Below are 14,247 nucleotides of genomic sequence, written 5' to 3'. Positions count from 1 at the left end.
GAGAGAAGGGGGGGGGAGAGAGAGGGGATGGGGGGGAGGGGAGGGAGAGAAGGAGGCTGAACGGCCAGGCCCAAGACTTCGGGCTGGATTTACAGGTAGGTGGCGTCGGATCTCGTGGGGGGGGGGGGTCGCGGAGGTCCGGGGGTGGGGGGGGAGCGTCGCGGAGGTCCGGGTGGGGAGGGGGGAGTCGCGGAAGTCCGGGGGGGGGGTGGTGGGGAGAGAGAGTCGCGAAGCTCGGAGGTGGGCGGGGAGAGTCGCGGAGGTCCGGGGGGGAGAGTCGCGTAGGGCCTTTGATGATTCCTCCAGTTCCTGCGTCATGTAGGCTGAAGTCAGATCCAGCTTCGTGAATGTCTTTCCTCCCGCCAGCATTGCAAAGAGGTCGTCGGCCTTGTGATGGATGGGTCACGCCTCTGGAATTAGGTAGATCTGCACTTTTGTTCCTTGGAATTTCCCAATGCCTGGTTCGAACAGCGAAGGAAATTTGTTTAAGACCTGGGCACACGAAGTGTCGTCAGCGGGCGATAGTGCTCGGACGGCGTCCCAGTTCCAGCGTATCTTTCCCAGCCAGCTCCTGCCGAGCATCGTGGGACCATCGCCCAGTACCACCCAGAGTGGTAGCTTGTGCTCCATCATAGGAATCCCTTACGGTAACACTGCCGATTACAGGAATCAGTTATTTCGTGTAAGTTCTTAGTTTCGTGCGAACTGGAGTTAAGACTGGCCTTGAGGCGTTGTTGCACCACGACCTTTCAAAAGTCTTTTTGCCCATGATGGACTGGCTGATGATGAGTCATCAAATGACATCATCAGGCCCGTTTCCTTCATTTGGCCGGCAAACGCGCTGGGTGGGCTGAACAAGCCCAAACAGGGAAAAAATCATTTTTGGACAGTGGGCTTGAGCCGGCAGCAAGGCCGAGACCTGCCACCAATGTCGCCCACCATGAACCCGCCAAGATAGGTAAAATATGTTATAGAGCAGTTTTACTCCCACTGAGAAAAACGGCTAAACTCTGTCTCAATTAGTAGGACACTTTCTTTCAATCAGTAATAACAGGGGAAACATTGAGTGCTAAAAGGACACTAATAATAAATAAAAAAATATCAAGGAAAAAATTTGAAAGAAAAAAAGGGAAATAAAGTAGGTGCTCCATAGCCTACCTCCAACACTAATCCAAGCAGTGACGTTAATAATTATACCTTATTGAAATCTTAGTGGCTTCTGTAATTAGTTCTAAACTCTTCCAAGACTTAGGACTCTGCTATTACCTGTGTCGCCCTCCAGCATAAGGTTTATTTTTTTTCTGTGGGTTGGATAAGGAATTGGTTGCATTCTTGTAGACTGATGGTTGTAATTAACAGCGGTGTAGAGATTGGTTACTAGTGGTGTCCCACAGTGCTCGGATCTCTGCTCTTCAGAAATTTATTCATGATCTGGATGAACGCATTGGGGGAACTGTACAAAGATTTATGCATGTTAACACCCTAGAGAAGAAAACATGGCTGCAATCAGATCTAGATGGGATTGGGAGAATCAGCACACGTCTGGCAGACGACATTTAATATAGCCTATAAAGTAGTTATATCATGCAGGGTTCCAAACTAAAAACTGTTTAGAGAGAGAAAGATCTAGGTGATATAGTGCATAAATCCCTAATGGTTCGCGACCATTCCGCGAGGCTATAGCAAAAGCAAATAGTGCATTTGGATGTATTGCGAGGACGATCTTAACAAAAAGCACTTGAATTAGATCTTGGTTAGACCTCCAAAAGAGTATTGTGTCCAATTTTGAACCCCTCACATGGTGGGTAATAGAAAGGCCCTGGAAAAGGTTCAGAAGAGGACCACTATATTGATACCTAGCTTAAAGACCCTAAGGTACCACAATAGGCTTTGATAGGGGTCCCTTTACTTTAGAAAAGCAAGGACCAGGGAGATTTGATTGAGGTCTTTAAAATAATGAAGGCACTAGACTGTCAAAAGCAAAATCCCTGTATTGCGGTTGCTGGAATCTGGAATAAAAACAGAAAATGCTGGAAATCTCAGCAAGTCAGGCAGCATCTGTAGAGAGGAAGCAGAGTTAATGTTTCGGGTCGATAGACTATTTGAATTGGGTAAGGAAGAATCAGGGGGGCACGTATATATTTTACATAAATATAGAACTTCGTTAGATATTAGGAGGTTTTTCTTTCCCAGTGGGCCATCAACCTTTAGAAAGAAAGGACTAGAAATTGTGCAGCACCCTGTTTGGGGCGATAACTTTGCAAAAGTGGAAAATAATCGCCGGGCGAAAAAGATTTTTAGTTGACGGGAACTTCTACTTTCGCGCTCCAAAAGGGAAGTGGAGCTCTAAATCAAGTGCTATCACTTCCTTTAGAGTGCTAAAGGGAGTGAGAGGGGCGGTATCGGTAGGGCACTGAGCAATGTTCCGTGCAGCACTGCCGTCTGTACAAGCTCCTTCCCTCGTTTAAAGGGAAGGGCCAGTGCTGGAGTGATTGAGTTTTCCTGCTATCTGTATTGGGCCAGCACACTTGCGCTACATGCAAAGCCGCCCCAAGCACTCTAAGAGAGTGCAGAGTTGAACAATCATGGCAGCAAAGGGAACCAGGAGGCACCAGAATGGGACCATAAATAAATTTTGCCCTACCTGACCACCACTGCCTTTAATTAGCACTCCCCAAGCGGCCAGCCGAGGTGACAACACCTCCTGCAGCTGCCGTTGTTGATGTGCGGCAATGCTGCAGGGGGCGGGAGTGAATATTGCATCTAAGGCGGTAACAGGGTGTTGCGCACCGGATGATGTCATGATCTCCGGGGCACAAGAGAGCGAGACAGTAAGTGTTAGCGCCAGCGCAAAACCACCAGGGAAATTTGCGGGCGTCTGTGATTTCGCCATGCCTGATCAGTAACCCTTTAGTGCCCCGTTACCGCCCTCCACAGGTGTTAATGGGAGGTGCAAACTAGGCCAATTTCTCCCCCAAAGAACTTGCATTTATATATCATCTTCCACCATCCCAAAGCCAATGAAGTATGTTTGAATTGTAATCACTGTTGTGGTTTAGGGAAACACAGCAGCCAATTTGCACAAAGCAAGATCTCAAAAACAGCATTGAGGTAAATAACCTGATAATTTTTTTAATGATGATGGTTAAGCGACAAATGTTTTCCAGAACACCAGGAGAATTCCCCTGCTCTTCTTCAAAAAGTACCAGGTGATCTTTTATGGGAGCGGGTGGGGAAGTGTTGAGGCCAGGTTCAGATCAGCCATAATCTTATTGAATAGAGGAGCAGGCTCGAGTTGCACTCCCTCAGTACGTCAACCCGCTAACGTTTGGAACAATTTGCCGGCTCAGAATGAGCGCGGATTCAATGGAAACATTCAAATGGGAACTGGACAAATTCCTAGCTGTGGCTGATATAGCAGGATACAAAAGTTATGTGGGGTATTGGGCAATGAATCTTGTGCTCACTATATTCACCTGGAACATAGTTTGATTACTTTTGTGGGTGGGAAAGGAATTGCCCAGCTTTTGTTTTCCCTGAATTGTCCTAAGATTTTTAAGTACATTTTGCCTCTCCCAGGAGATTATGTGGATACTAGTGGGTAGGGAAGGGGTGTTGGGATCATAATGCTCAGTTGCACAGGTTGGCAAACTGTAACTAGTGGGGTGCCACAGGGATCAGTGCTGGGGCCTCAATTATTTACAATTCATATTAATGACTTGGATGAAGGGACCGAGTATAACGTAGTCAAATTTGCTGATGATACAAAGATAGGTGGGAAAGCAAGTTGTGAGGAGGCCATAAATAATCTACAAAGGGATAATGGGCCCAAGTTTGCACAAAACGATGCCCAGTGATTTTTCTGGCGCTCAAGCTTAGTTAAAAGATTCCACAATGATGGGGCGCCGGTGTCAACTACCAATGCCAGAATGTTTGGCGCCATACATTCTGGCACTGGTGTGTGTGGAAAACTAAGTTATGCGCCATTTCGGGTCATAAGGCCAACTTTCACCACGAACGATATTTATTAAATCGACGCACAGACCTTAGAAACACCGTAGGAAAAACTCTTATCTGCAGTTACAGAAACCCGCGCTGGCCTGCTCCAATCCCCAACCGAAGGGACACCCTGACTGTCTTACAGAAACTTTTCGGAAATTTAAAAGTACACCAACTGTATGGAGGTTTAAAAATAAAACTGATAAAAATAAATTTACCTGTAATGCTACTCCTTCGATAATTGAACTTTAAGTAGTCAAATAAAAAATAAATCTTCACCTTTTTCCTCGATGTTCTTGGTGGCCCAAAATCCTCCAAGATGTTAGCAGAAGTCCAGGGATTCCTTCTAGATACACCAGGCAGACAAAATCAGCATAAAGATTGAAGTCTTCCATCCCAAAAAAAGTACTGGCAGCCTTCTACCGATCCTCCACGCAGCCGACTCCAACCGCTGCTATCCCAGGCCGAAGGTGATTTTTTTTTGCGCATTCGCTGTGCATTTCAAACGCACACTCGAAGCCCCGCCCTGCGAGATCGACTCGGGTAGCGCCGGCACGAGAAGGTGCATATGCTTGCAGAAAACGTTGGATTTTTTTTTTCAGCGCGAGGGGCCACAAAGAAACGGGCGTCCAGGTGAGTGTACGCCATTATTTTTAATTCGGGAAACTTGGGCCCTTGGATAGGTTCAGCAAGTGCACAATAAATTGGCAGGTGGAGTATAATGTGGGAAAATGTGAGGTTATTCACTTTGGTAGGAAAAATAAAAAAGCAAATTACTATTTAAATGGGGAGAGATTACAAAATGCTGCAGTACAGAGGAATCTGGGGGTTCTTTTACATGAAACACAAAAAGTTAGTATGCAGGTACAGCAAGTAATCAGGAAGGCAAAGGGAATGTTGGCCTTTATTGCAAGGGAGATGGAATATAAAAGCAGGGAAATCTTGTTCCAACTTTACAGGGCATTAGTAAGACCACACCTGGAGTACTGCGTACAGTTTTGGTCGCCTTATTTAAAGAAGGATATACTTATACTGGAAGCATTTCAGAGAAGGCTCACTAGGTTGATTCCCAAGATGAAGGGGTTTTCATATGAAGAAAGGTTGAGTCTATACTCATTGGAGTTTAGAAGAATGAGAGGTAATGTTATTGATCATAAGAACATAAGAAATAGGAGCAGGAGTAGGCTATTCGGTCCCTCGAGCCTGCTTCATCATTTAATACGATCTTGGCTGATCCAATTATGGACTCAGGTCCACTTCCCTGTCCACTCACCATAACTCCTTATTCCCTTATCGTTTAAGAAATTGTCTATTTCTGTCTTAAATTTATTCAATGTCCCAGCTTCCACAGCTCTCTGAGGCAGCGAATTCCACAGATCCACAATCCTCAGAGAAGAAATTTCTCATCTCAGTTTTAAATGGGCGGCCCCTTATTCTAAGATTATGCCCTCTAGTTCTAGTCTCCCCCATCAGTGGAAACATCCTCTCTACATCCACGTTGTCAAGCCCACTCATAATCTTATATGTTTCAATAAGATCACCTCTCATTCTTTGGAATTCCAATGAGTAGAGGCTCAACCTACTCAATCTTTCCTCATAAGTCAACCCCCTCATCTCTGGCATCAACCTTGTGAACCTTCTCTGAACTGCCTCCAAAGCAAGTATATCCTTTCGTAAATATGGAAACCAAAACTGCACGCAGTATTAGATATATTCAAAAGGGAATTAGATGTGGCCCTTACGGCTAAAGGGAACAAGGGGCATGAAAAGCAAGCAGGAATGGGGTACTAAAGTTGCATGATCAGTCATGATCTTATTGAATGGTGGAGCAGGCTCAAGAGACAACATGGCCTACTCCTGCTCCTATTTCTTATGTTCTTATGCACCATGACTGCATGGGACAGGCTCGAGGGACCAGCTGATCCTTTCCTGTCTTACCATTTTTGTATGTTTGTATGTGAATAGTGAATTGATTTTAAGATATTTGTCTGTTCTTTTTATTCTGTCCATGGCTTTGGCCTAGCCTATCTTGACATCTCCTTCAGCTATTTGCCCCTGCATGCACCCTTTATTCCTCTGAAACTAATCTAATTCTCAGTCCAGTTCTACCACACATTCAGCCTCTATATCTCTGACCTCTGGAACTACCTTTCTAAACCCACTGCTTTGCCACCTACCTCCCTGCTTCCTAAAACCCTATTCTTTATTATGCTTTCAGATCCTATCCCTAACTCTTTTTCCATTTTCCTCTTGCTTAATGTCCACTTTTTCCCCACTTCTATGCAAGATGCTTTGATATGTCATCTGTACATAGAAGTGCTACAGAAAACTAAGTTAATTCTAACAATTTAGTTATAGGTCATCTGCAGCACTGGGAAACAGAAGTTTTAAAATAAATATTTCACCTTTTTAAAAATTCCTCAGTGTTAGACAGGGATTCAGGCATTGGTATTCAGGATATATGTAATGCCCCATTCATTAGTGAAGGATTTTAATAAAACGATTTGCAATTATCACATGGAAATGTTTCAAAGCACTTCACAAATCGGTTAGTTTTGGAGTACAGTGAATGTTATGTAGTCAAACTAAAATTAGAACATGCTTATGCTGGAGGGAGACTGGCAGTGACAAAGACAGTCGTCAAAGGTTATATAAAGACTGAATATCCTCCCATCCCAAATTCCACTTTAACCACCGACAATCATATAAATACCTCTCAACTGTTCCATCCTACTTTTCTCAGTCAATTTCAACCCTTCCTGACTCAGGTGCAGCATTCCCAAATTTTAAACTTTAGCTCATGGGTCCTCCAAGCCACCACTGGATATATTGTGGATCTCTTGCAATTGTGAGTGAGCTAAAATTGTTGGTCCTAAGACTTCATAATATCATAGATAAACAAAGCACAGAAGGAGACCATTCAGTCCATCTTGCCTGCGGCAGCTCTTCGACAGAGCTATCCAGTTAGTCCCACTTCCCTGGGTTTTCACCACAGCCCTGTAAATTTCTGCACATCTTGTGGAATTGCAGGACTTGCATGAACATAATTTGGGTTGTGTTTGTTTTTTTTCATGTATCACAAACAGAAGGATTATTATAATTTTATTTGAATAATTGTATTAAAATTTTGCCTTAAATGATGTACCATCAAAATACAATAATGGGCCTTTTTTCTTACACACTTCTCAATTTAAACTGAAATTTCCCTGAGAAGTGTGGGCAAAAAAACTAAACAGTTTTGCGAATTGAAACTCCATTAAAGTGATTTTGGTCTGGAATGTACTTGAGTTTTTTCACACTGAATCAAATGGATTAAAGAAATCAATGTAACCTCGCATTAATTTCTTGACACTGGATAATGACAAATTATCCTACAACACTGCCACAAATCTCCCTATATGGGAATTTTGCCTATAAACTTAGCGTGATTTTTCCCATAATTGTCGTTCTTAAGAGTTATATTTTGGGGCCTTTTCTAGCCTTCTTACTTGAGATTTTATCAGTTCTAGTGTCTGAGATTGCTCCCATGATTGAGTAACTGTACCCCAACTATTTGAGAATGTATCCTTGCTTTGAGATGTAAGTAAGCCTTTGGTAATGTACCCAAGAAACAAACAGAAAACCATATTTGATACTTGCTTTTAGCTACCGAATTTATTTTATTTCACTTTTGTTTTTGAAAGTGAAACAGCGTCACATCAGACCTTGTTTTAGGTTTAAAATATCAAGCAAATTTATTTTTCAAAAGATGAACGTACATATATAACAGTCTCAATCTAAATATATAATTACAGTAGCCAACCTTCCATATAATTCCTTGAACATAGAAACATAGACAATGGGTGCAGGAGTAGGCCATTCGGCCCTTCGAGCCTGCACCACCATTCAATAAGATCATGGCTGATCAGTCCTTCAGTACCCCTTTCCTGCTTTCTCTCCATACCACTTGATCCCCTTAACCATAAGGGCCATATCTAACTCCCTCTTGAATATGTCCAGTGAACTGACATCAACAACTCTCTGCAGTAGGGAATTCCATAGGTTAACAACTCTCTGAGTGAAGAAGTTTCTCCTCATCTCAGTCCTAAATGGCCTACCCCTTATCCTAAGACTATGTCCCTGGTTCTGGACTTCCCCAACATCGGGAACATTCTTCCCGCATCTATCCTGTCCAGTCCCGTCAGAATCTTATATGTTTCTATGAGATCCCCTCTCGTCCTTCTAAACTCCAGTGAATAAAGGCCCAGTTGATCCAGTCTCTCCTCATATGACAGTCCAGCCATCCCTGGAATCAGTCTGGTGAACCTTCGCTGCACTCCCTCAGTAGCAAGAACGTCCTTCCTCAGACTAGGAGTCCAAAACTGAACACAATATTCCAGGTGAGACCTCACCAAGGCCGGTACAGCTGCAGTAAGACCTCCCTGCTTCTATATTCAAATTCCCTAGCTATGAAGGCCAACATACCATTTGCCTTCTTTACCACCTGATGCACCTGCATGCCCACTTTAAGTGAGTGATGGACCATGACACCCAGGTCTCGTTGCACCTCCCCTTTTCCGAGTCTGCCGCCATTCAGATAATATTCTGCCTTCGTGTTTTTGCCCCCAAAATGGATAACCTCACATTTATCCACATTGTACTGCATCTGCCATGTATTTGCCCACTCACCTAACCTGTCCAAGTCACCCTGCAGCCTCTTAGCATCCTCCTCACAGCTCATATCGCCACTCAGTTTAGTGTCATCTGCAAACTTGGAGATATTACACTCTATTCCTTCATCTAAATCATTAATATACGTTGTAAAGAGCTGGGGTCCCAGCACTGAGCCCTGCAGCACTCCACTAGTCACTGCCTGCCATTCTGAAAAGGACCTGTTTATCCCGACTCTCTGCTTTCTGTCTGCCAACCAGTTCCCTATCCACGTTAGTATATTACCCCCAATACCATGTGCTTTGATTTTGCACACCAATCTCTTGTGCGGGACCTTGTCAAAAGCCTTTTGAAAGTCCCAATACACCACATCCATTGGTTCTCCCTTGTCCACTCTGCTAGTTACATCCTCAAAATATTCCAGAAGATTCGACAAGCATGATTTCCCTTTCATAAATCCATGCTGACTTGGTCCGATCCTGTCACTGCTTTCCAAATGCGCTGCTATTTCATCCTTAATGATTGATTCCAACATTTTCCCCACGACTGATGTCAAGCTAACCGGTCTATAATTACTTGTTTTCTCTCTCCCTCCTTTTTTAAAAAGTGGTGTTACATTAGCTACCCTCCAGTCCATAGGAACTGATCCAGAATCAATAGACTGTTGGAAAATGATCACCAATGCATCCACTATTTCTAGGGCCACTTCCTTGAGTACACTGGGTTGCAGACTATCAGGCCCCAGGGATTTATCGGCCTTCAATCCCATCAATTTCCCTAACACAATTTCCCGCCTAATAAGGATATCCTTCAGTTGCTCCTTCTCACTAGACCCACTGTCCCCTAGTACCTTCGGAAGGTTATTTGTATCTTTCTTCGTGAAGACAGAACCGAAGTATTGGTTCAATTGGTCTGCCATTTCTTTGTTCCCCATTATAAATTCACCTGAATCCGATTGCAAGAGACCTACGTTTGTCTTTACTAATCTTTTTCTCTTCACATATTTATAGAAGCTTTTGCAGTCAGTTTTTATATTTCCTGCAAGCTTCCTCTCAGACTCTATTTCCCCCCTCCTAATTAACACCTTGTCCGCCTCTGTTGAATTCTAAATTTCTCCCAGTCCTCAGGTTTGTTGCTTTTTCTAGCCAATTTATATGCCTCTTCCTTGGCTTTAACGCTATCCTTAATTTCCTTTGTTAGCCATGGTTGAGCCACCTTCCCAGTTTTATTTTTACTCCAGACAGGGATGAACAATTGCTGAAGTTCATCCATGTGATATTTAAATGTTTGCCACTGCCTATCCACCGTCAACCCTTTGAGTATCATTTGCCAGTCTATTCCAGCCAATTCACGCCTCATACCATCAAAGTTACCTTTCCTTAAGTTCAGGACCCTAGTTTCCGAATTAACTTTGTCACTCTCCATCTTAATAAGGAATTCTACCATATTATGGTCACTTTTCCCCAAGGGGCCTCGCACAACAAGATTGCTAATTAGTCCCTTCTCATTACACATCACCCAGTCTAGGATGGCTAGCTCCCTGGTTGGTTCCTCGACATATTGGTCCAGAAAACCATCCTTAATACACTCCAGGAAATCCTCCTCCACCGCATTGCTACCAGTTAGGTTAGCCTAATCAATATGTAGATTAAAGTCGCCCATGATTACTGCTGTACCTTTATTGCACACATCCCTTATTTCTTGTTTGATGCTGTCCCCAACCTCACTACTGCTATTTGGTGGTCTATACACAACTCCCACTAGCGTTTTCTGCCCTTTAGAATTCCGCAGCTCCACCCATACCGATTCCACATCATCCAGGCTAATGTCCTTCCTTACAATTGCATTGATTTCTTCTTTAACCAGCAACGCCACCCCGCCTCCTTTTCCTTTCTGTCTATCCTTCCTAAATGCTGAATACCCTTGGATGTTGAGTTCCCAGCCTTGGTCACCCTGGAGTCATGTCTCCGTGATGCCAATCACATCGCATCTGTTATGCCAATCACATCGTATCCGTTAACTGCTATCTGCGCAGTTAATTCATCCACCTTATTCCGAATACTCCTTGCATTGAGACACAGAGCCTTCAGGCTTGTTTTTTTTTAACACACTTTGCCCCTTTAGAATTTTGCTGTAATGTGGCCCTTTTTGTTTTTTGCCTTGGGTTTCTTTGCCCTCCACTCTTACTGTTCTCCTTTCTATATTTTGCTTCTGACTTCATTTTATTTCCCTGTCTTCCTGCATAGGTTCCCATCCCCCTGCCATATTGGTTTCACTCCTTCCCAACAGCACTAGCAAACACTCCCCCTAGGACATTGGTTCCAGTCCTGCCCAGGCGCAGACCGTCCAGTTTGTACTGGTCCCAACTCCCCCAGAACCGGTTCCAATGTCCCAGGAATTTGAATTCCTCCCTTCTGCACCACTCCTCGAGCCACATATTCATCTGAGCTATCCTGTAATTCCTACTCTGACTAGCACGTGGCACTGGTAGAAATCCTGAGATTACTACTTTAGAGGTCCTACTTTTTAATTTAACTCTTAGCTCCCTAAATTCGTCTCGTAGGACCACATCTCGTTTTTTACCTATGTCATTGGTACCTATATGCACCACGACAACTGGCTGTTCACCCTCCCTTTTCAGAATGCCCTGCACCCGCTCCAAGACATCCTTGACCCTTGCATCAGGGAAGCAACATACCATCCTGGAATCTTGGTTGCGGCCGCAGAAATGCCTATCTATTCCCCTTACAATTGAATCCCCTATCACTATCGCTGTCCCACTCTTTTTCCTGCCCTCCTGTGCAGCAGAGCCAGCCATGGTGCCATAAACTTGGCTGCTGCTGCCCTCCCCTGATGAGTCATCCCCCTCAACAGTACCCAAAGCGGTGTATCTGTTTTGAAGGGGCTTGACCGCAGGGGACCCCTGCACTACCTTCCTTGCACTGCTCTTCCTGTTGGTCTTCCATTCCCTATCTGGCTGTGGACCCTTTACCTGCGGTAAGACCAATTCACTAAACGTGCTACTCACGTCATTCTCAGCATCGTGGATGCTCCAGAGTTCATCCACCCACAGCTCCAGTGACGCAATGCGGTCCGTCAGGATCTGCAGGCGGATGCACTTCTCGCACACGTAGTCGTCAGGGACACCGGAAGCATCCCTGACTTCCCACATAGTACAGAAGGAGCATAACACGCGTCCGAGCTCTCCTGCCATGACTTAACCCTTAGATTAACTTAAATTGGCAACAACAATGTTAAAAAGTTACTTACTGATATAAAAAGAAAAAGAAAAACTACTTACCAATCATCAGCCAATCACTTACCCCCTTGGCTGTGATGTCACCTTTCGATTTCTTTCTACTTCTTTTTTGTCTTCTTCCTGTAGCTTGAAGAGACAAAGTAATAAGCAGATTGCCGCTCTACGACCTAAACTAATTCTTTGTCATTAACCTTTAAATATAGACAGATTTTTTTGTTTCTTTCAGGAATATCAAATTGCTGGTCCATTTCCATCTGCCTTCCGGTTGCTCCTCTGAGATTTCAAATTGCTTCTCTGATGGGATTTTCCAAACAAATTCTCGCTTCAAACAGAATCAGTCTTTTACATTCCAGAAGAGAGTCACCAGAATGTCCTGAATTTTGAATAAGTGGCCTCTCAAATTCAAAGTCAAGTGAAAACTAAAAGAAATACTTGCATTTATATAGCGCCTTGCACGACCACTGGATGTCCCAAAGCGCTTTACAGCCAATGAAGTACATTGAGAGTGTAGGGACTGTGTAATGTTGGAAAAGTCATATAGTATTGTTTACATTTGAATTATCCCACTTCCCAACCTATCCCGATCAAAACTTGCAACATTGTATTGGGATAGGCTTGGTGCAATATTCTAGCTTAAGTGGCTTTTATACGCCTTGGGCAAAAATTGCTTGGCTCTTTTGGTGCACTCTGACCATAATTCCAATGGGAGTGCAAATCCCCACCACTTCCCGGTTCCCCAGCCTGGGCGTCATGGCCACATTTTGCAACAATCTGAGGCAAGAGGGCATCTGAGTCGTGCCACCAATATTTAGTTTTTTTTAATTTATTTGTTCACGGGATGTGGGCATTGCTGGCAAGGCTGACATTTATTGCCCATCCGTAATTGCCCATAAGAAGGTGGTGGTGAGCCACCATCTTGAACCGCTGCAGTCTGCGTGGTGAAGGTACATCCACAGTGCTTTCTTGTAGCGGTTTGTTACAACTGAGTGGCTTGCTAGGCCATTTCAGAGGGCAATTAAGAGTCAATCACATTGCTGTGGGTCTAGAATCACATATAGGCCAGACCGGGTAAGGACGGCAGATTTTCCTTCCTAAAGGACATTAGTGGACCAGTTGGGTTTTTCCAACAATCCGCTAGTTTCATGGTCAATACTAACTTTTTTAATTCCAGATTTATTGAATTAACTGTATTTAAATTCCCCTCCGCTGCCATGGTCGGATTTGAACTCACATCTCCTATTAGTATTCCAATAATATAACCACTATGCTACCGTGCCAGTATTCAGGCATATTAGGATGGACGATGTAAAATGCAAATCAGGTGGTTTCTGGTGAACTGGTGGATAGCAGAAGTGGGACGGACCAAAAGGACAGACTCAAGATACACTTAAAGAAGAGCAACATGGTCGTTGACTTCAGAGGAAATCCTGGACAACGACAGGTGAAAATGGTATGCTGAAATAAGAGAAGCAGTGAAGGTCCTTGTGCGATAAGGTGCGACAGCAAAATCAGCAACGTCAAAGGGATCAATGGGAGAAATCCCCAGGAATGTGTGTGAGGCTCATGGTAGACAATATCTGTCACATATTGACCTGCATAGTCATCCTCGAGTACAAGGGATACACTACTATTTGGGGCTTTTAGCATTTGGATTTTATAAAGCATATCAATGAAATAAGCTCATTGGAAGCTTGTGAATACCATATTAATAAGTAAGATGCCCAGTACCATAAAAACACTAGTAAAAAAAATCCCAGAAAATCGTGTAATCTCATGTAAAGAAAGACTTGCCTTGGTATAGCGCCTTTCATGACCACCGGACATCTCAAAGCGCTTTGCAGCCAATGAAGTACTTTTGGAGTGTAGTCACTGTTGCAATGTGGGAAAAATAGTTTGTGCACAGCAAGCTGCCACAAACAGCAATGTGATAATGACCAGATAATCTGTTTTTGTTGTGTTGATTGAGGGTTAAATATTGGCCAAGACACCGAGGATAACTCCCATGCTCTTCTTCAAAATAGCACCATGAGATCTTTACGTCTACCTGAGAGAGCAGACGGGACCTCGGTTGAACATCTCATCCAAAAGGCACACTCTGACAATGCAGCACTCCCTCAGTACTGCACTGGAGCGTCAGCCTAGATTAATGTGCTCAAGTCCCTGGAGCAGGATTTGAACTCACAACCTTCTGATTCAGAGGTGAGTGTATTACTCACTGAGCCACAGCTGACACAGTAATAGAACATTTAAATGATTCGGTTGCCACAAATTAGTAGGCCCAAATTATGAACTGACAAAACTGCAGAATGCGATTCCCAAAACATTGGTAAAAATCCTAA

This window comes from Pristiophorus japonicus, chromosome 12 (genome assembly GCF_044704955.1).
Source record: "Pristiophorus japonicus isolate sPriJap1 chromosome 12, sPriJap1.hap1, whole genome shotgun sequence".
Taxonomy (NCBI): Eukaryota; Metazoa; Chordata; class Chondrichthyes; family Pristiophoridae; genus Pristiophorus; species Pristiophorus japonicus.
The sequence above is the reverse complement of the archived record's forward strand: the minus strand, read 5'-3'. Positions refer to the sequence as shown.